Here is a 24,864-nt window from a genome sequence, read left to right on the forward strand (position 1 = left end):
TTTTATCCTAGAATGTCAGCTTCTTCCTGTCACCTGTACACATACTTTCCTGACTCCCTTTCATACTAGCACTGTAATTTTTTAAATGACTCTAATATATTCAATATTAATAAAATGTCCATAATAGTAAGCATCCTATCTGAGAAAGCAAAAGGAAAGAAAAAATGTATCCTTTGTGTGACTTTATTTGGAAAGACAGGAATTACCCAGAATCCTAGTCTTTTTTTTTTTTTTTTTTTTAACCAATAGATGGCCCTAGTGGTTTCTGGCAAAGAATTGGCTCTAACATATAGAAGTTCCTGTACTTAGAGCATTCAACAATAATAATATTTGGCCCTTATTATTATTATTATTATTATTTTGCCAAAGGTATGATCATATAGCCCTATCCATTAATTGAAATACTTGTAGCTTAATCAGTGAGGTTGATTTTAATATAAATTCACATGCTGCTAAACAGGTCTTTTATCTCCTTATTTACAAGCGATCCAAGGGAGTTACGTGGGTAATAGAATGCATATAATGTATAGAGGTTTAAACCATGATATAAACCCCGTTGAAGAGTTCCTGACACTCGTTTATATGTGACAAGGTTTTTTGTTTCCTTTATTATGCAAGACATATTTTTTTAAACTTATGCTCTTTCCATTTTTTAGAGCATTGTGTCCTAGAAAGAAAATTAGATGTAAGAGCCAAACAGACCTGTATTAGACTCTAGACTCTATCATCTACAAGGGCTAAAAATCCTGACAAGATGGTTAACTTAAGCAAGGATGGGTTTCTTTGTTCCTAAATGATGCCTGTCTCCAAGAGCTGTGGTAAGAATTAAGTGATACTATTGTGGGTAGCCAAATATTGGCTAGCCACAGTTCCTTCTCCCTTTGTTGATTTGAATTTTAACATTGGCTCAAGCAAAAATAAAAATAATATTAGGCAAGGAGATCTACTTTTAAAAACAAAGTAAAAAGTTATATATTTTTTAAAACAGATAAAATGTTCTAAATCTCTGCCCCTTTTGATTATTTTCATTATCTTTCTCCTTGGACATTCTAACATTAAAAAGATATTATTCGGTCCCAATTCTTCAAGGTCAGAGGCTTGGTTACTGTAAATTTGTGGAGAGAAGGCTGTCAGGAACTTACACAGAGTCCCAGCTTCCTTACATCTGCCAGGATATAAGCTGACCTCCCTGTGTCCTAAATATTCCTTCCCAAAGTATATATAAGTAAAATTAAGCAACTCACCCTTCATCCAAAAAGTTCATTGTGCTTCTGTTTGTTCAAAAGATCTTTGATAAAATGTTGATAGCATTCCTGCCTCTTGTCTGTTTTCAAAAGAGCTAGTATTATTAAAGGTTGTTTGCCGTTCATCTTTTTGATGAGGGAAAAAAAAAAAGCCTGATTCTTTTTATTTGGCTTGAGCACTCAGTGTCCTTCCACACAGTGGCACCTGAGGAGTCATTAGCAAAACTAGATAAGTAACTGATTTATTATTTCCACACATGCACGGTGCATTCCCCTTAGAGTGCACAGCAAAATTATTCATGTTAAGATAGAGCAATCACAATGACTACAAAAGCACATTTTTACCATTCCAAACATAAGCATAGCTGTGGTGGTGTACTATCATAGTACATGATAATAGAAATGAATTATGTCAGTAAAATCTGAGGTTTAAGCTTTACCATGATAAATATGTTTCATTGAAGTGAAGTGTCTTGACAGAGTCACTTTCATATGCAGACTGCTGAAATAAGGAGACCAGCCGTGCCCATGCAGATGCCGAGATTTGGGTCTACATTATTAATGATTTGTCGTGTCATGGAGAGTTTTGAAAGCACTTTCTATAATGTGCGAACACAAGGAATACTATATGTGCATTCCAAACTAATCACAGAAGCTGTAGCTACCTTTGAAATTTCAATACCGATATCGTTTTATTTTGAAACATGGAATTCTACATTCTAAACTGTATGATTCATTAAAATTCATACAAAATGTTATTTCTTATCAACTGGATACTAAGTAGTGTATGTGGCTGAATTAATAGACATATATACATAGATGAGGGAAAGAAGGAGATGGAATGGAACAAAAATGTCCTGCAAACCTGTTGTGTACCTGTTGTGCTTTCACCTGAAGTCTCACATTTAGTGTGAGGTTGGATTAAATTTCTAATCCAATTCTGCAGGATTCCAAGATTGCTCTGCCTACTGGGCACGTATAATAACATTGGCTAATATTTATTCAGTGCTTGCTGTGTTCCAAGTAAGATGCTAAACGCTTTACATGCATTATCACATTCAGTCTTCATAAAATCCATTTGAAGTATTGTTATGACTCCTGTTTCACAGACGAGAACACTGATACACAGTGTAGTTAAATAAATTATCCCAAGAGAGGGGGGGAGTCTGGATTTGAATCCAGGTTGTCAAATGTTTCCAAAGCCTTCACTATTTACTACTGCTATTAACTGTGACCTCACTACTAACCACTATTACAACTAAGTAAGAGGTTAGGGTTCAGCTCCTACGCAGTTACTACCTGTGTGGCCTTAGGCAAGTACCTTAAACCCTCTAAGCTTCAGTTTCCTCTTCTACAAAATGAAGATAATAATAGTACTTAAATGAGAGAATTGTTGTAAGCAGTAATACTTATAAAATGCTTAAAAGAGGTTGGCAGATAGTAAGCACTATTGCTTTGTTTAATAACTGTAATAGTTAAGGAGTGGTACTCTCCAATGATTGATAAAATTTTATTGACTATTACACACAGATTTTCTATAATTTTCAGATACATTTTATCTTAAAACTAGATTGGAAATGAAACATAGAAATAAAGTTTTGAACTTTTCCTAAAGTAAAGAGAGAAACAAAAAATAGACTGTAAATAAAGTTACTACTTATCACTCCTGGGAGATATGCGATAACGGCAAAAGCATAACCACTAATTATCTAAAGCACTGACCACTTTTAAGTATTCTTTCTAGGTGTGAAAAGAACCAAAATCTTCCTTATTTCCTTCCTTTCTTCTTCCTTTCTTCATTTATTCATTCCTCACTCATTCAATGAACATCCTTACATGGATACTATGCTGCTTGCCCTGGGGACACAAATGAATAAATCCCTACTCTGGAGGAGCATACAATCTAGAGATGACTATACTCCCTAATTCAGCACATAAAAGAGTGTAAGAAAGTTGTGGGTTTCCTTGCCAGATCTGTTTAACAAATATTTATTGAGTATCTATTAAATGCCAGGCACTGTGCTAGGCACTAGGGCTGTCCAGGTAAATAAGACAAGATCCTAGCAGTTAAGAAGCACCCAGTAAGGAAGTCATCCTAAACAGTTATTTTCCCTTCCCCGTGATAAGTTACATAAGTGAACTTGGTAGGAGAGCACAGAAGAGAGGTGCTTAAACCCATCCTGGGGGCCAGTGGGATGAGGGAAATTCTGACACCTAAATGAAATTTTTATTAAAAGCCAAGAAAAGCAGAAATTAAAGTACATGCAGTAATGGAGGAAGAGTACCCCAGGAAGCAGACACAAGTGAAGACATGGGGACATGAAACAGTGTGACCTAGTGGGGAACTGCACTTAGCAGGGCAATGCTGGAGCCAAAAGCAACCATAGGGAAGGGGAAAGTCCAGCTGGAGAAGTAAACAGGGCTAAAAGGTTAAGTGTGTAAAATCAACTGAAAGGACCAAATGCTGGTTCTGGGAACCAGGAAAATGATGAATCTTTAAGAGTAATATTTTGCTCTGACCAAAAGATAAAGGGTACCATTCTTTTGACGTCAGTAGGTAGTCCACTAACCTACCTCTCTTTCCCTATTGGACCAAATGTGGGGATTGGCTCTGAGGTCTAGACTGAAAACATATCTAAGCCTTGGCTAGAAATAACCTATCAGCATATTCTTCTGCAACCTAAAGGTTTTTTTATTCCTGAATTAAAAAACTCAATCTCAGGTAAACTGTACTCTCTGGGGTGGCGCTCTGTAAAGCTGGCCATCGCAGAATTTCAGCAAAGGATTCAAGAATCTGGAGAACTGAACTTTTTTCTCTTCTCTGCTACTTGTCTGCTACTGCAGACAGAAGCAGTTCATAAGCTTTCTGCCTCCAGGTGGGTGGCGATAGTATTCCTCAAACCACTGGTCACCCTCTTGCATCTTCATTCAGTGCACAGAGCCCTATGCCTGCAGCGGGGCTTGCTCCCTTGATGGAGAAAATACGGAATGACTGGACACCAGTAAAACAGGCACAGCTTTCTGGGTCAGAAGTTGGCTGGGAAAGGGCCCGGACTGCCAAGTAATTTGCAATGATGTCAGAGCCCAGCACAACCTGAAAACACCAGCCAGCCAGCCAACAAAAGCCTTAACAACAACAGAAAAATCACAAAGCTGTGTTGCCAAAGCTGTTCTTTCCACCCCTTACCCCTTACTTCGAATGGGAGGAACAGCGGGAAGAGAGTTATATTTTTAAAGACTCCCCTTCTTCCTCCCTCCTTCTTCCTTTTGGTAACAAAGTGTTAACTAGCGAGGAAACGGTTCTCCGGGTGAGTCCTGCAGCAGTTCCTTGGGGTGTCTTTTTTGAGTTCCTTTTCAAGGCTGTCAGTGGAAGTTTTAGAAATAACTCAGTACAGGGTATTTTTCCTAAATGTAAACATGTAACTGTGCTGAGGAGAAAGCAGGAACCATTGAGGAAAGGAAAATCCTTTCTCTGCCCCCTTCTCCTCTCATTCACGGTAATTAACCATACTCAAATGAAAATTAAAGTTTGGCGGAAATGCTCCCTTCTTTCTTTTTCTTTAAATGAGGGCATCATGGTTCATTCCAGCCATTTAGACCCCTCAGTGATTCATAATTCAACTGGAAATTTTAATAAAACACAGCCTATTCTTGGATATGAAGTTTGGATTAAAATCCTCTTGTTTTTAAGTATGTGACTTTTTTCCTTTCCTTTGTGACAGTCAATTTGAAATGATGTCACTTCAAGGACATTTTCATTTCTCCCAGAACATATTACACGACACACTTGCCTGTAAAACCGGCTCATTAGCCTGCAAAATTATACCGTACTGAATGGCTTTCATTCAAAGTAGAAATGGGATTTTTAGTAGGCAATTTCTGTATTTTATAAAGATAAAACAATGTTTGATTGCTTCTTCCTAGCTGTTTTGCTTAGTGGTTGTAAAGAGAAATTGGGGCGGGGGACGACAAATGTAATATGGGGGCGGGCTTGTAAGGATGTGCTTAAAAAATAAATCTTAGATGAGGAAACTAAGGCATAACTTTACGGAGCAACTGTGCCTGCAGCTCCTCTGGGCTGCAACGCCTTGGCCTGTAAATGTCTGGAGGAAAGCTCAAAAAAAGTGGGGGAGCGAAAAAAAGAAGGGAAGAGGTAGGAAAGCGAAAAGGCTGTTCTCAGGCTGCAGCAGCCACCGCGAGCTGGATGACTGAGGCGCTGCGAGTTGCTGGAAGGAGCAGCTCTTCAGAGGTGGCGAGAGGGAGGGCGCGCAGCAGAGCGCCGGGGAGGAGGGACGCGGAGGCCACCGAGGGGTCAGCCGGGCCGCGGCGCCGGGCTGGGGGCCTCCAGGCGGCGCTGGCTGCGGCGCTCGGGAGAGGGCAAGCGCGCCGGGCCGCCCGCGCCTCTTGCCGTCCGCGCCCGGGGGTGGGCCCCACGCCGCGAGCTGCCGAGTGCGGGGAGGGAACGAGGCTCCGGCTCGCCTGATGGATTGACTTGGAGATGGATCGAATTACACCATTTGCCGTGCCTCGATTTGTTTGGCTCCCGCTCCGTCCCGCTGCTGCTGCCGTTGTCGCTGCCGCTGCTGCAAGGACTGGTGGTGGCGAGTTTCGGGATTATATCGAAGAAGCCAAAACCTAGAGACACAGGGATATATCTCTTTTTTTCTAATTTTTTCTTTATTTTTTATTTTCTTTTCTCCCTGAGCGTGACAAGCTTTTTTTTTTTTTTAAACCAGCCTCCCCCCTTCCCCCCATGAGGTAAGACAGCCCTATAAAAATTTGCTAATGCTCTAGGCGCCTGGTGGGGATCGGACCCTGATCCTTAGAGCCTGAATTGCTTCTGCTGTATGTGTACGTGTGCGTATGCGTGTCTTGGCACTGGAGAGTTGATTTCTTTTCCAAGCTGTTCCCTCCGCCTGCCGTACCAGGGACGCGCAAAGGGCTGGAGAGGTTTGGCGGTCGCGTCAAAACTCGCATTGCTGGAGGCTTGCGGGGAGTGGGCCCCCCAACACTGTGCACCCCGCTCGGGGGAAAAAAAGCGGAAGGAGGGAGCCAGCAAAAGTTTCTCGCCAGGCAGCGCCAGCTCTGCGCTCCCCCGCACCTTACCAGGGGGAACCCGGCTGCTTCGGTGCCGGGCACCTCGTCCCCAGCCCGCGCGACCGCCGAGCCAAGGCTGAAGGAGCCGGCTGCTGGCTCCGCCGCCCCCTTCCGCCTGCCCGCCCGGGAGCCGACTCTGGGACCGCTGGGCCAGGCTAGCCGTGGATGGGCGAGCACCCGCCCGCGCCAGGAGAAGGGGCGCAGCTCAGCCGCGGACGGACGAGCAGCTCACGGCGGACGCCGGCTACCTGTCAGTGCGCCCCCGGGTCGGACGGCCCACTAGTAGCGCCTGTTGGCTAGGGGCGGGGGCTCGGGGGACTCGGCCCTCCCTCAGCCCTCCAGGCTCCAGCACCGGCTTCTGCCCGGAGGGCGGCCACTTCCCAACCCTCCCTCTCCCCCTGCTGGCCGAGCGCGCCGCGGGCGGACTCCGGGGCCCAGAGCTGCCTGCCTCCCACCCGGCGCCCCGTTTCTCCTCCCGGCCGCTCTCCCCCGCAACTTTCCGTGCTTTGTTCTCCGGCTGGAAATGATTTACGGAAGCGTCTTGGACAGGGTCTCCGCCAGGCGGCAAGAGCCCAGCGCTGAGATGTGTTACGTTCTCATCTACCCATCAATTATGGATGGAAACAAATAAGGAAGAGTCAATTTTGCATGAGCCCCTTCTCCGGCGGCGAGAGGCATTCTGCAGCCGGGAGGGAGCCGCCGCTCGCGTCGGCAGCCTCTGGCAGGGGGATGGTGAGGCGGAAGGTAGGGAAACTTTTATCTCCCGTCTTGACAGCAATGATGTTTGTTCCTGGTCTGCAGAAACTGATACAGCAGCCGCCTTGGGTAATTTGGAAGGGCTTAATGCTTCCTCTGTCGTGTATAACTCTTGGATTGAAACTAAAGGTCATAAAGGACTTGAAGGTGCGGATGAGAACTGGGTTTGAAAATTTTTTGTTAAATCAGCTCTCGGGACCGCTGCTGTCAGGTGATTCTCTAAATCCCGATCTTGTAAAGAGCTAAATGTCATGGAGCTAGAAAGGAGGGAAGTAGCGGTGTTATAGGAACCCAGAGTAGTGCTCCTCATTCTGAGGTGACCAGACAGTAACCCAGGTTCCGGCATCCCCACTCCTTACTATGTTCAGCTGGGATATTCACACAGAAGGAACAGTAGATCATTATAACAGATATACAGACTTTGCAAACAATAATCGGACCTTATGTCCATCACTATGGGCCACGGCTTTCCCTTAAAAATAACGGTAGTGTTTCCAGTTACTTGGGAGAAGAAATGTGTAGGACAATTTTCCCAAGAACTTCTGGCTCCTAAGAATTTAAGTCTGCGGTAAAATGTTTAGTTGCTTTTTAAGGATTGTCCTTCCCTCTACTTGATATTTGGGGCAGTAAAGTGGATGCTTTTATTTCAAGGCTGAAGTCCTGGGGAAAGGTTTAACATTTTTAAATCTGGTTTGGTCTCCGTTCCTCAGAATTGGAGAAATAATTGTTTGGAGAATTTTTTCAAGGTTTCTTCCTTGTAGAATTGAGAAATCTTATCCCAGACAGCTCAAGGGGAGGATTTTACTATTCTTTTGGTGGTTTAACAATAGGTTTTGATGCTGGTTTATTCATGTTGTTAAAAAAAATCCCCTTGCTCTCTTTGATATCTCACTCAGGAAATTAAGTTGTGTGTCGTCACATTTAATGTAGTGAGTGACAGGCATATTCTGTCAGGCTGGCAAATATTACACAAACATTTACGCTGGCTTAGATGAATAGAAATTGCCAAGTAAGCTCTGAGACTTGGGCCTAAGCTCTGAGACTTGGGCCTATATTACCATGAACTTAAACATCTTGAGGTAAATAAACATAGCTGAGTTTTGTTTTTAAAGTTAGTGTCCATGCTTTGATTTAGGTCCCTAGACTGTGCTCTCAGAAAGACAAATAAATAACCCTGAGATTTCCAAATGGTGTTGTTTAGCAAACCATTTTCTTCCAGTGGTACATTTGGTGAAATTAACAGCCAGTTACTATTTCTTATTGGATTCTAGTTGTTACCTGTCCTTGTTTCTGTTAGGGATGCTACATAGGTAACCTTTTTTGAGGAACATTTCTGTGATGCAGGACAGTGTGCCTGGAATATCGTGGCTTCTCCTTCACCAAACAGCTAGTTAACCTGAATTTGATTTAGATTTGTGGGCATTCTGCCCTCTTTCTCTTTATTTATTTATTTACGTGTTTATTTATTTAGGTGCCCTCTAATAGCACCATCTGGTCTTGCCTCCCCTCGTTTGGATGGATTTGAAAGATGGTTGTGACGCAAACCTATTAGTCCTTAGAGTGAGGGTAACTTCCTTAGAAATCCAGTGGACTTAAGTTCACTGGCTGCTTGCTAAACAGGAAGGATCTGTCCAGTAACTGTGCTCTGCGTAAGTAGGCCCCTGAATCCTGTGTGGTGGTTTCTATTGCATGAAAGGCACACAGACAAAGTAAGCAGGAATTGGAGCTTTGTTTCACAGAAATGCCCATAATTGTTAAGGACTTATTGAAACTGGAGAAGTTCTTCACTTCTTGCTGCTCCATCAAAATAAGCCTTGGTAATTAGCTTAGTCATTGTTCTTGCGTTTGAGTTTCACTAAGAGACAAAGAGTGAAAAATGCATCTGAAATAGGGTCATTTTTCACCCTTCTGATGCATTTTATGCAGAGTTAAGAGCCTGGCTGAATGTCTAACCATTATTGGTGTAACCATAGGAGGTGGACTCCTTTCTTAGCATATTACAAGATAAAATATTACCCTTTATTTCAGTTAATAGACCTTAAGCCTGCCCATTCTAGATTCATTTCTAGAGGAAGCAAGAAGGGCTTGAGGTATACCAGCCAGTCAGTATTTATTGAGTCCCTGTCGTTTGCATGGAGCTATGCTAGCCAATGTTCCAACATCAGGTGAGGCAGACATGTTTCTCTACGTTCAACTTAAGTAAGAAAGAAGAATCCAAAGAAACAGAGAGTGGCAAAACTGGATCTTTTGGCAAGAAATGTAAATCTGCATCTTTTTTGGAAGCATGTTATTTCATCCTAAAGATTTTAAGACAAGATTATCCATACCACATATTTATAGGGGGCCAATCTTCCTGCCTTTAACACTAATAATGCAATGTACTATTAGTGTAATTCACATGTTGAAACTGTCATTGGAGCAGGAGATCTCGCTTTCAATGGCTCATGTGAATGGAGACTTAGAGTTAAAATCTACCAAAGCCAGTGTCTTAGGTTGCAGCTTATTTTGTGAACAGCTGCCAACTTCCAGTTGTGGGGGAAAGATGTGTTTTGATCTATTCCCATGACATGTAGAGAGAATGAAAATCATGTAACTATTTTAAGCATATCATAACCCTTTTCAGTGAAGGCGGCTATCGTTGGGCTAACTTTTCCTCCTCAGACCCTGACAAGTATCAGTGCAGCTGATAAGTGAAGCTGCTTCCACTCTTCCCAGTAGGATAACTAGGAAACATTCTTACTTTGAAAAGCAACCGTTTATGTAACCAAGAGTGATCAAATCAGTGGTCCACTAGATACCGCACGAGGTATACTTTTCTCAAACTTTTCTTTTCTATTAAGCTTTTGTTAACTCACCCAGATTAGCATTTTAACAACCCTGAAGTGAACTTCTGCCATTCTCTCTACTTGGACACAGTGTGTAGATCATCCATCATTCTGTCCTTGGCTACAACAGGCTGTTGGCTCCATCACCATTTGGAGCTACACAGAATCCATCCGACTGTGAACAACACAGCTGGCTACAGCAATTTTTTCTTCCACACCACTGGCAACATTGTCTGGCTGTGGTAGCTAAAGTTAACACCCAGAACAGGAGGTTTCCATTGTTTGCCAACCTGTGCTGGGCCCCTCACCCACTTCTGGGGGCACACCTGCAGAAAGGCCCTGCTGGCTTGCAGTGGCATGTTCCACTCAAGAGCGGACTTGCCTCAACCTTACGTGACCCACAGGAAAGACTCTTTAGACTTGATGCAATTAAACCACCAGAATTACAGAATTAGAAGGAGTCATTCACACACCACTCATCCTAGACCTTCAGAACTCAAGTCTATTGAAAGGGGGAAGAAAAGAATGAAGTAGCTTTTAGCCTGTGATCCCAAATGACTGAAAACAGAAAAAGACCCTGTCGGGGCTTCCCTGGTGGCGCAGTGGTTGAGGATCTGCCTGCTAATGCAGGGGACACGGGTTCGAGCCCTGGTCTGGGAAGATCCCACATGCCGCGGAGCAACTAGGCCCGTGAGCCACAACTACTGAGCCTGTGCATCTGGAGCTTGTGCTCCACAGTAAGAGAGGCCGCGATAGTGAGAGGCCCGCACACTGCGATGAAGAGTGGCCCCCGCTTGCCACAACTAGAGAAAACCCTCACGCAGAAACGAAGACCCAAGACAGCCATAAATAAATTAATTAATTAATAAACTCCTACCCCCGCAAAAAAAAGACCCTGTCTAGTTCTTTGGAGAGCTGAAGGTATCATTGCTTCATCTCTTTTCACAAAGAACCTGTGATGTACCTAAATCTGGGACCCATGAGTAACGGGACCCAGTGCTTTCTATCACATTTTTTGGTTTGTTTTCTCCTTTTTACTCAATAAGATATCTGTTACAGTGGTCATTGCTTGTTAAAGCAAGAATGGCATGAATTAGGTGGACATGTTTATTAGGTTATGTTGCCAAGCTTTAAAGAAAAAAAAAAAAAAGACTTTTATAATTAGAAGTACTTCTTTTGGAGTTTGATGTGGGAAGGGGAGATTGCCTCATATTTTGGTGGGAGATAGTCTTCTCACCTCTTTTCCTAATGTTTACTAATGAAATCAACCACAAAACAGCTGAGGTGTTGTGATGCTCCTGCTGCTGATGATGATGGAAAAGGAAGAAGAGAAAGCAGCAACCACAACAACTACACTTATTGTTAGTCTGCTTACTAATTTCTAGGCACACACTGAGACCTTTATCTTAATTATGTCATGTAACAAACAACGTGGGTGGGTGAGGCAGATTCTGTTATTATCACTGCTTTATCAAAAAAAGAACTCAAGCACCTGAGAAGTCAAGTCACTTTCCTGAGGTCTCAGAGCAGGGAAGTTGTGGAGTCAGAATTTGAACTCAGGTCTCCCTGACATCTCAGCCCACCATGTCATCACTGCACTGAATCGTTTCCAGGAACATAGATCACCCTGCCATCTTCTGACTCCCTGATATTTCTGATGTTGTTTTTTCAATAAAAGAGTCATACTTTGAGGGAAACCTTTGTATTGAATGAAATGATAGGTACAGCATCGGTATGCTCTTAAGTTTTAACATTTCTCTAAACTAAATCATATTGGCGTACTCTTCTTTCATTTTTATTCCTGTTGGCCAAATAATTAGTGACACTCTATTCTTTTCAAGTGTCCTAGAACAGCATCTTCTCCCACCATTTTTCTCCATGTTAGGCTTTCTTGTCCAAGATTGCGTGGCATAGGACAAATGGCAGTATTCATCACTCGCCACCAAAAAAGTGCTTCTGCATCAGGGTGCGATTGACATTCATTTCCCTGATCTTGGCAGGTGAAGATCCGTTACGCATCTCTGTCCCATTTCCCAGTAGTATTTATGGGCCCCATCAGCAAAGACAGTGAGAGCTGCAGCTGTTCAAGCGTTAGTGGCACGAGGATGGAAATTGTCTTACTGAAGTTTGACTATGTATTATACTGTAATATACATTTTTCTTACTTATGGTTGAGAGAGAATCCTTTTACCTCTGTGAGTAATCAGATACGTTGTTGAGAAATTGTCACCCATGCATCCGCATTTTTTGTCGTTCTTTTTTATTCAGGATTCCTATGGGAGGGAAAAAAACAAATACACATTACCACTACATATAATGCTGAAATTTAAGGTTTTCAACATACATTTTTGGAAAAGAAATATGGGTTTTTAAAAGTCCAATATGTCGGTACATGTATAATAAGGCCTTAGGAAGATCTGCAATTACTTAGCCTATTATTGGAGTCTGTATTTAAAAATAAAGTCAGGAGTTTCTACTCAGCTGAGGAACTGGCACGTATGAACGAGAGCAGATGAAGCTCTTTGAGAAAATAACACTTCCATTCCCAGGAGCCGGCTGTCAGCAGACCAGGGACTCAGACTCCCCCAGCGCCTACATTGGCCTAGGCCTCGCTTGTCATTAGAAGGGTCTCTGGAAACTTTTTGGTCTGCAGAGTTGTCTACATTTATCAGTAAGTCCCCAAACCTCCTGTGGGTAATTGGTGGATCAAGTAAATATATTTTTAAAAGCTATAGAAGAAGGAGGAGGGCAGGCAGCACAAGCGGGGATACAGAATGTTGCAGTTGCTTCTGTTTTTGTCCTTGCTGGGGTAACCGTTTGTTCATTCAGCTAACTTTTACCAAGTGTTGGCTCTGTACAAGGAGGTGCCAGGGTGGGGAAACGGTTCAAAGAGGAACTGACATGGATCCAGATCTCAAGGCTCTTACTAAGTGGTGTAGAAAAAACGAGGTAACCCCAGAGCCCAAATAAAATGGCGAGTGTCTTAAGTGCCAGAAAACACACACGGACCTATGGTAACTGAGAGGAGTGAGAAGTTATTTCTGGCTAGGGTGGTCAGGGAAGGCTTTGTGGAGCCGCTGATATTCGAGCTGGCCCTTGACCTAGGTAGGATTTGGACAGGTGGACAGCAAGGCCCAGGAGGGGAGGTGGTGAGAGGGAGGGCATTCCAAGCATAGAGAACAGCTTAGGCAAAGGCCCTGGGATGTGGGTAGGGGTCTAGATCACTTGTCCACGTTTGGGTCCTGACCGAGACTCACGTTTCAGGTGTGAAGAAGCAGTTTGCCATGCAATCTACAAATATTTTTTGAGTGTCTCTGGTCTACTGTACTTAGCCGATCAGCAAATGGCCCTGCGGCTTAAGCCATCAGAATGAATGGGATCAATCTTGTGATGATTCAGGAGTTGGCTCCGTGATCAGAGCTAAAACCCCACATCAACTGCCAACTGGTTCAGTGTTACACAGGAATATTGCAAGGGGTCGTGTGATTTGCCTCAAATTACCCAGCAAGCTGGCTCCCCCCACAGAGGGGTTTAGCAGAATCAAACTAGAAGGTTGCTGCTTCATGGGCTTTATTTTTTGCTTTAACTTCAAGAGACTCTAGACAGAGGCTCTATAACAAAGAATAAACTGCATACATAGATGTGGGTTTGGGGAGGATGTGGAGACAGGAAGCGGAAGAGAGAGTGGAAACTTGTTGAAACCATGAGAGAGGCATGAGTTGGCCTCTAGGTGCTTGGTAGAGGAGCCCGCAGGCCCCATGAGATTAGACTGCATGTTCACGGCTGTAACTTAGCAGAGTGCGTGACACGTAGTAGACGTGGTACAGATATTTTAGTAAACATGTTAATTGAGTTTAACTTTTCATTCGATTGTAGTTATAACCTATCATGCCTGGTAAAGTTCGCAAGCAATGGGGTTGGAGCTATGGCAGCCTTTTCCTAATAGAACGAGTGAAAAAGTGGTAGTAAACAACTTGGAGTTACTAATACTTCCTTTTAGAAAGCCCCATCCTTGAGAGACCCTGGGGATCCAGCATCCCTTTTTGGGTCTGAGCTTTCAGGATAAACTCACCCCCATCAATGCCTCTCCACGACCCTACCTTCCCAACTCCCACACCTTCACCTTTCTCCCCTACCCCCCGTGCCCAGCCGTACTCCAAGTGAGGCTGTTTGGGTATGAGGGTTTCCAAGCCATCATTAACCCCTTGAGTTAACGTAAATTGTAATCAATCCACGATTAAATTTAATAGTGGAGGTGATAAGCTTTCTGGGAGGAAAGACCGGAAGTTCTCTGTAGTGTAAGCACGTGAATATATAACAAAGGAAAAATAAAATGAAAACAATTACATTGGGGAATGGTTAAGCCAATTGCTTTGCCAAGAATTCCTCCAGTGGTTCAATTTTCCCTGGTATGTTTAAGTCTTTTACAAGTTAATGGTTACATGACAGTCTGAGAGAAGACTCTTAAGTCTGAGGAAACACTGCCAGTGAAAGATCAATCAGAAATTATAAAATAGGTCAATGGGGAAAGAGGGTTAAGCATATACAAATTCAATATCAGGGACTTTTCAGGAATATTCCAGTGACGTAAAGCAGAGAACCTGCTGGATCTAGGAATTAGTCTGGCTCCTACCCAGTTACTTTCTGAAGTGAAGGGCGTGCTGCCTCCCTGCCTAGAACACAGTTGCTTTCCAGACAAAACCTAAAATAAACTGGCCTGGCTCAGCTTGACTAATAATAACAGCTAGCCCTCACCGTGTGCTTACCAGGTGCCGTGGCACCATGCCTAGTACTTTAAATATGTTACCTAATATAATCCTCATGCTACCCCTGAGAGTGTGGGACTGATAGCTCCCTCAGAGTTAGCATTTATTAAGTGCTGACCATGTGCCTTATACTCTTTTAAGTGGATATATTAAATCATCTGATCAGAATTCTTTGAGGTGGGTACTATTATTAATAATATCCTCATTTTACCCGGGGGAAAAACTGAGGGATGGGAGATTAAGTAATTTTCCCAGGGTCAAACAGCTAATGAGTAGTGGAACCAGGGGACTCGGGTCCATGGGAAGCAACTTAGTAGGGTGGTTAAGAAGATGAACTCGAGCCAGCCTGTTGGGGCGCACGTCCTGGCAGTGTGATCGATTGGCTGTGTGATCTTGAGCAAATTACTTAACCTCTCTGAGCCTCAGTTTCATGACATAAAAGGTGAATGATGATGGTAGTACCCACCTGGTAGGCATTGTGAGACATAAATGAATTAAGATTTGAACAGCACTTAGAATGGTGCTTGGCTAGCAGTGAGTGCTGTATTTATCTCAGTGTCTGTTAAGTAAAAGTAAATGCAGTCTGGCTCCAAGGCCCATGCTTTTAGCCCTTATACTATGCAGTCTTTTCACGTGTGATTTTATCGTATCTCTTTGACTGATATGTAGACCTTGAACCCAGTTTTACAACCAGCTCTTCTCTACCACCACCCACTCCACTTGCCACAGATTCAGCCAGACTGCAAAGGGGAATTTGGCAGGAGAGCTCCAGGGGCCTAGAGAGTCACCTCAGACCTTGACGCCTAGCTGCCTAGCCCTGACCCATATATCAGCCATTTCAGATTCATGTCAGAAATCTGGCTTCCTCTGTTGGTTGGGCCGAAGGACAAAAATGTAGGTGACTGGTATGTGCTCTATGCTGGTTGCTCCCTAGTCTGATTAAAACCTGAATAACACCAGGGAAATTCAGGCCCTCTCCTAACAATTCCTGTCATCGCCCACATCTTTGATCTCTACCAGTGGTCCTCAAACTTTAAAATTTATCAGAATCACATAGGGCTAAAATGCAGATTCCCAGGGCCCCAGCACCAATGGGTCTGTGTTGCTGGGTCTGGAATGGGGCCCTGGAGTCAGCATTTTCAACAAACTCCTAAAGTGACTCATAGGCTATGGTCCCTTGACCACAATTTGAGAAACAATGCTCTGGTGTAGCCAGAGTTTCTCAAACATCAGTGCGCCTGCAGATTGCCTGGCATCTTGCTAAAATTCAGATTCCCATCAAAGCCAGGTGCTAGACTTCAAGGCTAGTGTTGGCAGGCCACTAGGTAGTAGATCTCAAACCTCTTGCCTACAGCACAGGGTGAATGGTTATGAGCCAAAGGCATCCTGGCCAGCTCATGAAAGAGTAAGAAAGTAATAAAATCTGCTCAAAGCTGCCATTTTTTTTTTTCTAGTTTGCAAAAGGTCTTCACAGTGAGCAGAAATTAAGAAGAAAAAGGACACTCACTTACTTCTGCTGACTGGTCTATATCATTTCATAAATGGAGTCCTGAGCCAGTATTCATAGCAACAGTTTTTGATTTAATGATAAACTGAGATAAGGGTAATCAAACTTCATGCTTCAGGGCATCAGGTGATTGCCTGCTGCGGTCCGGATGGAATCTTTTCCCTTGTGCTTTGCACAACTGACTAGATGCATTACAGAGAGGCCTCGGGCTACGCTTGCAGGAGCTGGGGCAGGAGGCCCTGGCAAAAAACGCCGCTAGATGAGATCACATGGGAAATGGTCTTGTGTGGGATGAACAACCCCAACATTTGGCCTTATCATTTTTGTTTTATGTTAAGATTCTACATACCCTGTGTGTATATTTCTATAAACCACATGATGAAATTGGCAGCCTACTGTATCTGGAATCAAATGACCTAGACTCCAACTTTGGCCAATAGTGGGCTCTCTGAGTGACCTAAGGAAAGCACTGTCTCCTCGGAGGCACTGTCTCCTCATCTGTGGACTCACAATTATAACAAGCATCAAATAAGACGATGTCGATAAAAGGGCTTCGTAAAAACCAGATAAGTGCTGCTTAAATGTAAGGGATTATTATGATACAATGAATTATACTTTATGGAATCACCATTTATTACAATCACAATATATAAATCTCCTCTCTATATAATGATATCATGCATAATGACAGTGAACATTTATTGAGTTCTTCATCTCTGCCAAGCACTAAAGAGTTTTATTTGCATTCTCTTATTTAATCCTCATGTCAGCCCTTTGGGGCACATCCTTTTTTTATTCCCATTTTATAGATGAGGGCACAGATACTCAAGGAGCATAAGTGAGTTTCCTTTTGCTGTTGTAACAAATTACTACAAACTTAGATGTCTAAACAACACAGATTCATTACCTGACAATTCAGGAGGTTTGAAGTCCCAAATGTGTTTCACTAGGCTAAAGTCAAGGTGTCAGCAGGGCTGTACTCCTTCTGGAGGCTCAACGGGACCCTCTTCCAGATTCTAGAGGCCACCTGCATTTCTTTGCTTGTGGCCCCTTTCTCCAAATTCCAAGCCAGCCATCATATAACTCTGTCTTCTGCTTCCGTAGACACATCTCCTTCTTGGATTCTTCTGCCTTCCTCTTCCATCTTTTAAGGACCCTTGTGATTACATGGAGTCCACCCAGGTAATCCAGGAAAAATCCCCTATTTTAAGATCTCTTATTTAATCACATAAGTAGAGTCCCTCTTTCTGTGTATAATAGCATATTCACAGGTTCTAGGGATAGGACGTGACATCTTGGGGATGGATGGGAACATTATTCTGTCTACCACAGTTAAGTACCTGCTAGGAGTGCACAATGGCAGCATCAGAATTCATGGCCAAGCCTGTCTGACTTCAAAGCCCATGAGCTCAACCACTCACTATAAAATCTCAATTCAGTCAGTGAAAGAAACAATAAAATCACAGAACGTAAGTAGTGAGGAGGGCCATGTTACTTTTAGAATAGTCAATTGGGGGCTTTTAAATATCATTTTAGCAGTAACAACACAGAAATTAACCTTACTGATCTCCACGTCCAACTTTGTACTAAGCATTCTATATATATAGTCATTCACTTTTTTCTTGTAAGGCTGAATATTATTTACCTGGTAACTGAATTGACAGGGTCCCTGAATCCAGTTGTCTCTCATGGGGTGACTAAATAAAGAGCATTTGGGGGACCAGGGGACCATTTTGGAGGACTATACAAAGATATTTTAATGGAGCTACTGGTCCAGCAAAGGATGATTGACAAAAGGTGATGGATATAACCAGACCATCCTTTGCTGTCTCTGGCAGTGTCTCTTGGCCAATTGGATATGGTTCCTCAGGTAGCACTTACCCCAGCCCATCCACTGATAGATAGCCAAGACCATCTCCAACTTATGAGGCTTGATGTCCTCAGAGGTCAGTCAGAAAATCGGGAGCCTGTGTTTTGCTAAGAATTGTAGAAAGTTATCAGAGATCTCTTTCCCACTCTCTTACTTTTCTTCTCTCTCTCTTTCTTCTCTTTGCCACACACTTTGCTGATTTCTGAGGCTTAATGTAGTTTTAAAGTTCAAAACGTGCACCCGGGGCTTCCCTGGTGGTGCAGTGGTTGAGAGTCTGCCTGCCGATACAGGGGACATGGGTTCGTGCCCCGGTCCGGGAAGATTGCACATGCCGCGGAGCGGCTAGGCCCGTGAGCCATGGCCGCTGAGCCTGTGCTCCGCAACGGGAGAGGCCACAACAGTGAGAGGCCCGCGTAACGCAAAAAACAAACAAACAAACAAACAAAAAAAAAAAGTGCACCCATCACTGAAAAGGCTGTGAGAGGACAGAGCTGGAGTCTGGAAATCTGGCCTGGCTCCTCTGTTAGCCCACCAGATAGCTCTGGACAAGGCCCTGGCCTTGCTGGCCCTAGTGCTCTCATTAGAACAAAGTGAGGTCGGTTTGGGCATCAGAGACAGTCTAAATTATTTCCAAGTTTCTTTCTAGTAGTAGGATTCCTTAATGTTATATTTATCTCCATATTTTAATTGCCTCATAGTAGCAAATCTAACGGTGATTTTAAAAAATATGAATCCACTTCATGAATGTGCATAGAGCTATCTGTACAAAGAGACAGACACACAAGTAGTCCAACTTCTCAAATTTATTATTGCCATTTACATTTTACAACACTTTGCCCTTTTCTTTCGAGATCACTTAAACTTCATTGCTGCTAATATAGTTTTTAGACTCAATTTTCAGAAATACATAGATAATATTTTCAGTGAGCAGTAATTGCACCTCATTCAGCTCTCAGGGGTTGATACGCTACCATTGCACAATTTCCCTGTAATTTTCAGTTACTTCCCTGAAGAGCCACTCCCCATGGAATGTGTAGGACAGGCAGGGCAAATGAGTTTCAAAGTAGAGAGCCAAACCTGATTGGTAGTAGCTGTTGCATCTTGTGTTGTAGAAACTTATGGGCCTACATCTAAGGTCAGGGAGAAAAACGATGCCTTGACCGATTTGCAAAGTCTTCTGTGAAAAAGGGAGAGTGCATGGTAGCCTCTATACAACAAATTCGCCATCTTTGATTCAGTGTTTTCTTTGGAGACACTTATCCCTCTTAAAGCACTCACACTCATTAATGATCTCTATACAGATCGATGAGTAATTTAATGCAGATGTCATCTGGCACGATGTCTCAGAACCGAGCTTGAAAATAAGTAACTCCTAATGGATAAGGAAACTTGATAATGATTACTTTTGCCAGTTCTTACCATTTGCTTTATTTTGTTGCTATTCCCTCAATTATGAGGGAATATTTTTAACATTTTTAACTATTTTATCAGAGACTCAAAAATGTGATGAAGGGTTGTGCTACTACAGATAACACCTTCACCGTAGATGTATAAATGTGGACATATATAAAGATAGAACACCACCACACATATACACAAACACATACAGAGGTTTTAAATAACTTTTCAAAGTCAGACAGACATAGGTTGGAATCCTGCCCCCTATCTGCTAACTAGATGTGAGAAATTGGGCATATCACTAGCTTCTCCAAGTCTTAGTTTACTTTTCTGTTAAATGGAGAAAATGTCCCTTAAGAGATGGGAAATAAATTAAAGCTAATGCATGGAAATTGGCCAGCTAGGTCCTAGAACACAGTAGGTGCTCAGTCATGTTGGTTTTGGCTACAAATAACAGAAAACCCAACTCAAAATGACTGAACAATGAGGAAATATAACATCAAGTCAATAATAATAAGTCCTGAGATGGGGTGGCTCCTGTGTTGATTAATTCTTTGGCTTAACAATATCATCAAAGACTAAGGCGCTGTCTATATTCTCTGCCATTCTCATCCTGTCAACCTCCCTTTGGCTAGCTCTTTTCACGTTCCCAGTAAAACTGGCACATTCCAGGTGAGAATTCAGCAGATCAAGAGACCAAGAGTCCCTAAAAAAACCTTTCCTAGTACAGACTCTCCCATTGATAGAATCATGACACCTGCTCACACCTGTAACGTAAAGCAGCCTTGGGCAGGAGAATGGGACCACCACAATTGACTTACATGGAGGAGACTGGCTTACCAGTGGATACATGAACAAAATACAAATTATTTGTATCTATACATTGTTATATATGCATATTATGTACACACAGTGTACATGGCATAAACATATTCATGAGTGCTTTCAAGCTATAAAACTTTAGTGTTTGGCCAGAAATATTTTTCTGCCATTATTTGAAAATTTTGTGTCCCTAGAACAGCATTTTCATTTAATTAGGCAGTTAAAAAATATTAAAGACATGACATTGGAGGACAGTGCTACAAACAAGTGGACAGAATATATCAAATGAATTTGCTCCCATATTTTTTTCTTTTTCCCCCCCTGTGACTTGTTTTAAATGAGAAGTAAGATACCCCTGCCAGATTAACACTTTGAAACATCATAATAAATACAAGCCATAATTATGAAGCCACTTTTATCTCTTGAGAGGTAGAGACAGAAACACTAACTCTCTTCTTTTCAACTCTGAGATAAATGTGAATTTATAATCCTGAAAGTTACCCACATTTTTTGTCTTTCTTGTCCCTTAATGAAATATACTGCAGACTACCTGAGTGGAAATCTTAGCCTGGCTAAGTCTTCCTTCACTCTGTACTATTCAACCTCTTTTCCTGATACAGTAATGCACTAAATCAGATCCTAAGGCCCCCTAAAATCTGCATGAGGAGGTTCCTCCTTTACCTGTCTTTGTACGACTTTGCCGTAAGCTATAAAATTAACCACCTAGATTTTCAGTATCAGAAATTTCTGCTTTCAGTGTTTTATGGCTGCATTTTTGTTCACCAAAGTGAAACTTCACTCAATCCTTATCAGGTAAAAGTCTCATTCCTTAAAGGAAGCAGTAGCCCTTGCTCTGCTGTTCTGTGTATACCCAACCTTCCGAAGAACTATTCGTCTCCAGGAGTCCAAATGGTCCTAAAAGGTCAAATTCTGATTCGGATTCTGCCATTCAACCTCTTGGAGCCTTGTTTTCCTCACTGGAAAATCAGGATAATATATCTACTTCATAGAGATGTTGTGGTGAGGTCTTTCTTCAGGAGGAAATATATGCAAAGCACTGAGCATGTTATCTGACATAATAAAAAACTCAATAAATTATAGTTTTGTTATTACTACTATTTTCAAATCAAGGATGCTTGGCAATATGAAATACTCATATCTGAAGTATTTTGTAGATTTTGCACATGGATAGTTTCCATAAAATATATCTGGATGGCTACTTCTAAACACACAAAGAGACAGAAAAAAAAAAAAAGCAAGACCAATTCTGCTAAGAAGTGGCATTTCTTGAGCACATAAAAGCATGGTAATGCTACCACATGTACACCTTGCTGCTCACATTTTGGACATGGTTCTGGCAACTTATTTATGTTGGGGCTGGGAAATTTTATTATGTTGTGAAGTATTTTCAGATTATGAATTGCATCACTTAAATAATGGACCAAGTTACTCACAGTGACTTACTGTATCAACTCAACCTGACCCTGGGTCTGAGTTGTAATTTTCTAGGCACATTCCCTCACTCATTCATATACACATTCATTCACTTATCCACACAATAGATAATTTTTGAACATATTCAGTGTTCAAAGAGCTTTTCTTCCCCTTGGCCTTCAAAGAGTCAAAGTTTAGTAAATAATGAAATAACTGCACCTAGGATCAGTTTCATGGGTGTGTTGCCTGTGCAGTCTCACTGGGCCCCATGCCTAGAATGTGCTCCTTTAGCCATCTTGAAATTCTTAATAATTTTTTTTTTTTTTTTTTTTTTTGGCGGTACGTGGGCCTCTCACTGTTGTGGCCTCTCCCGCTGCGGAGCACAGGCTCCGAACACGCAGGCCCAGTGGCCATGGCTCACGGGCCCAGCCGCTCCGCGGCACGTGGGATCTTCCAAGACCGGGGCACGAACCCGCGTCCCCTGCATCGGCAGGCGGACTCTCAACCACTGCGCCACCAGGGAAGCCCAATAATTTTTGAATAAGGGGCCCCATATTTTCATTTTGCACTGGCCCCTGTGAATCATGTAGCCTGGCCTGATTGCTCCTTTTCACCAATGCTGTTTATTCTGTAGGATCTGAGTTGACAGGGTCTGAGTTCCCATTGCCTCGCACTCTCAGGCAAGCTGCCTAATTTCCCTGGGCCTTGGCTCTCTCAGTTGTAAACTGAGGCAGAACAGACATGGTCTCCAGGGTCACTGCTGGTAATCTGCACACTTCAGGAGAGTAAGACACGAGTGTCAAATGATGTCCGCCCTGGGTTTGGATTGTAACGGGGGTGACCACACTCTCAAAATTCAAAATTAGGATATGGGGATTATGGGACCAAAAGAAAAAGAAGTTGCAGTCAGGACTCTTTTTGAGAAGTTGAGCTGTGTAGCTGAAACTTTTGACCTCTAGACTAGGCCTACATGCTCTTTAGTGATTTTACAACATAAAATCGAATTGACTGAACACTGGCATTATTCTGCTCATCTCATTTGGATTGTCCTTTCCTCTCTATAGATTTTTTTTTTTTTTGCGGTACGCGGGCCTCTCACTGTTGTGGCCTCTCCCGTTGCGGAGCACAGGCTCCAGACGCGCAGGCTCCGGACGCGCAGGCTCCGGACGCGCAGGCTCAGAGGCCACGGCTCACGGGCCCAGCCACTCCGCGGCATGTGGGATCTTCCCGGACCGGGGCACGAACCCGTGTCCCCTGCATCAGCAGGCAGACTCTCAACCACTGCACCACCAGGGAAGCCCCTCTCTGTAGATTTTATGCTAATATCCCAGAGGAGACCTCTCTATAGATTTTATGCTAATATTCCAGAGGAGACATAACTCATTCCAGTACTTTTGCCACTCAGAAAAAAATCTATATCCAAGACTTTAAAACTCTCATATACAAATATTGGCATCCTTAAGAGTTCTCTAATTTACAGTCCTCATTTTGTATATTACAAGGTGATAATCAAACTATTTAGGCAGCCCGCTGGCATGGGCAACTGGCCAATTAAAACAGACCCCACAGTGTGGTGCCAGGGGGAATGCTGGCTCTGGGCATATACTGTGTGGGCTTAAATTTCAGTTTTAACTTGTAGAGAAGACACCACTGTACTCATGGTGGTCCAAATATCTAGTTCTCTGGAGACCCAGTCTCTCCAAGGTGCAAGAAAGAGGTACCACCAATGAATCTGCAGTCACCCTGTGTGAGAACCAAGATCTTTTCTGATTCAGTCATTATGACACTTCAGAACACTGTTGCAAATTCTGTATTAAAACTTGTAGCTGGGCCTCCCTGGTGGCGCAAGTGGTTGAGAGTCCGCCTGCCGATGCAGGGGATACGGGTTCGTGCCCCGGTCTGGGAGGATCCCATATGCCGCGGAGTGGCTGGGCCCGTGAGCCATGGCCGCTGAGCCTGCGCGTCCGGAGCCTGCGCGTCCGGAGCCTGTGCTCCGCAACGGGGGAGGCCAAAACAGTGAGAGGCCCGCATACCGCAAAAAAAAAAAAAAAAACTTGTAGCTGTTTAATGGCAAGCACAGACTTCAGGTATACTCATGCTTTTTATCAAGTTGAGGTCACCAGCAAACTGAAATAAATGAAGACATATCAAAGAAAAACAACTTGAAGTTAATTGAGATGTAGCAGTCATCAGTTTTAGATAGACCTTCAGTTCTGCCTGGAGCTGCCTTCCACTTGAGCAGATTTTAGATCACAAGACAATTTGATGCTCACAGTGTCTCTAATCACCCACCTAAACATCTGCGTCATTAAGTGGACCTTTTTTCACTTTGCACGCATGTTGTTGGCCTGTTTGAGCAGAGATGGGAAGCCGTTCTGTAATGTTAAAAGCCCACAAACAACTCCAGTGTAAGTCACAGTACCAGGAGCCAATTAAAATCAAAGCCTTGGTGCTACAGATTTCATCGCTTAAATATTAAGCAATTTTTACTTTGACATTGATCAAGAGGTATTAATGTAGATTCTTTTAAACAACTCAGTTTAGCGGGTGTGTGAGAGAGAGAGAGAGAGAATGGTAATTTTTTCTACTTTCAAGAGCTGGAAGTATCATGTCTTTGGGCCTCCTAAAAGTTACTCAGTTTAGGGGTTGTTTATTTATTCACTTATTTTCATTTAATTTAACCTCATTTAATTCTAGTTTATCTTGGTAGAGAACATCTTGATTTCTGCCTGTTTTATTGTGTGCAATAAGATGATTAGCTTAGGAGCCTTGGAACCAAATGGGAGTTTCTATTTTAGCTCCCAAGATATTTCTTCAGCCCCTAATTGTTGGCTGACTGATGTGTTTACATTTGTATTAGCATTGAGTGGGCTGATTCAAAAAGGGCCACAGAAAGAGCTGAAGTCTGACTTCTTGTTACTCTAACACCTAGAGGCAGAATTACAGCATTATCTTTATCTGCTCTGGTATTTATTTTATGACTAAGAAAAATGGCTCAAAGTGACCAAATTCTGAAATGGATTCAGTGTTCCAGCAGCCATTTATCTTTAAGGTAAAATGTAAACAGTTCTGCTTAGAAATTAGTTTAGGAAAACATGTATTTAATGTTGTGCTACACATACAAATAAAGGTATACTTAGGGGCT

The 24,864-nt window shown here is 42.8% G+C and overlaps 1 protein-coding gene across 8 annotated transcripts in view; it reads left to right on the forward strand.

The window, feature by feature from the left end:
- Positions 1-5,625: 5,625 nt before the first annotated feature.
- SEMA6D (semaphorin 6D) overlaps positions 5,626-24,864 on the forward strand; it is a 57,577-nt gene continuing 38,338 nt past the window's right edge. For 7 of the 8 annotated variants that reach the window (XM_060096772.1, XM_060096775.1, XM_060096779.1 and 4 more), the window contains exon 1: positions 6,636-7,085. The gene's annotated coding sequence lies outside the window, so the exon portion shown is untranslated. Of the gene's footprint in view, positions 6,003-6,635; positions 7,086-24,864 lie in introns of those variants that run through there. The other variant, XM_060096774.1, reaches the window with a different exon arrangement.

Source organism: Mesoplodon densirostris, chromosome 4, assembly GCF_025265405.1.
Source record: "Mesoplodon densirostris isolate mMesDen1 chromosome 4, mMesDen1 primary haplotype, whole genome shotgun sequence".
NCBI lineage: Eukaryota > Metazoa > Chordata > Mammalia > Artiodactyla > Ziphiidae > Mesoplodon > Mesoplodon densirostris.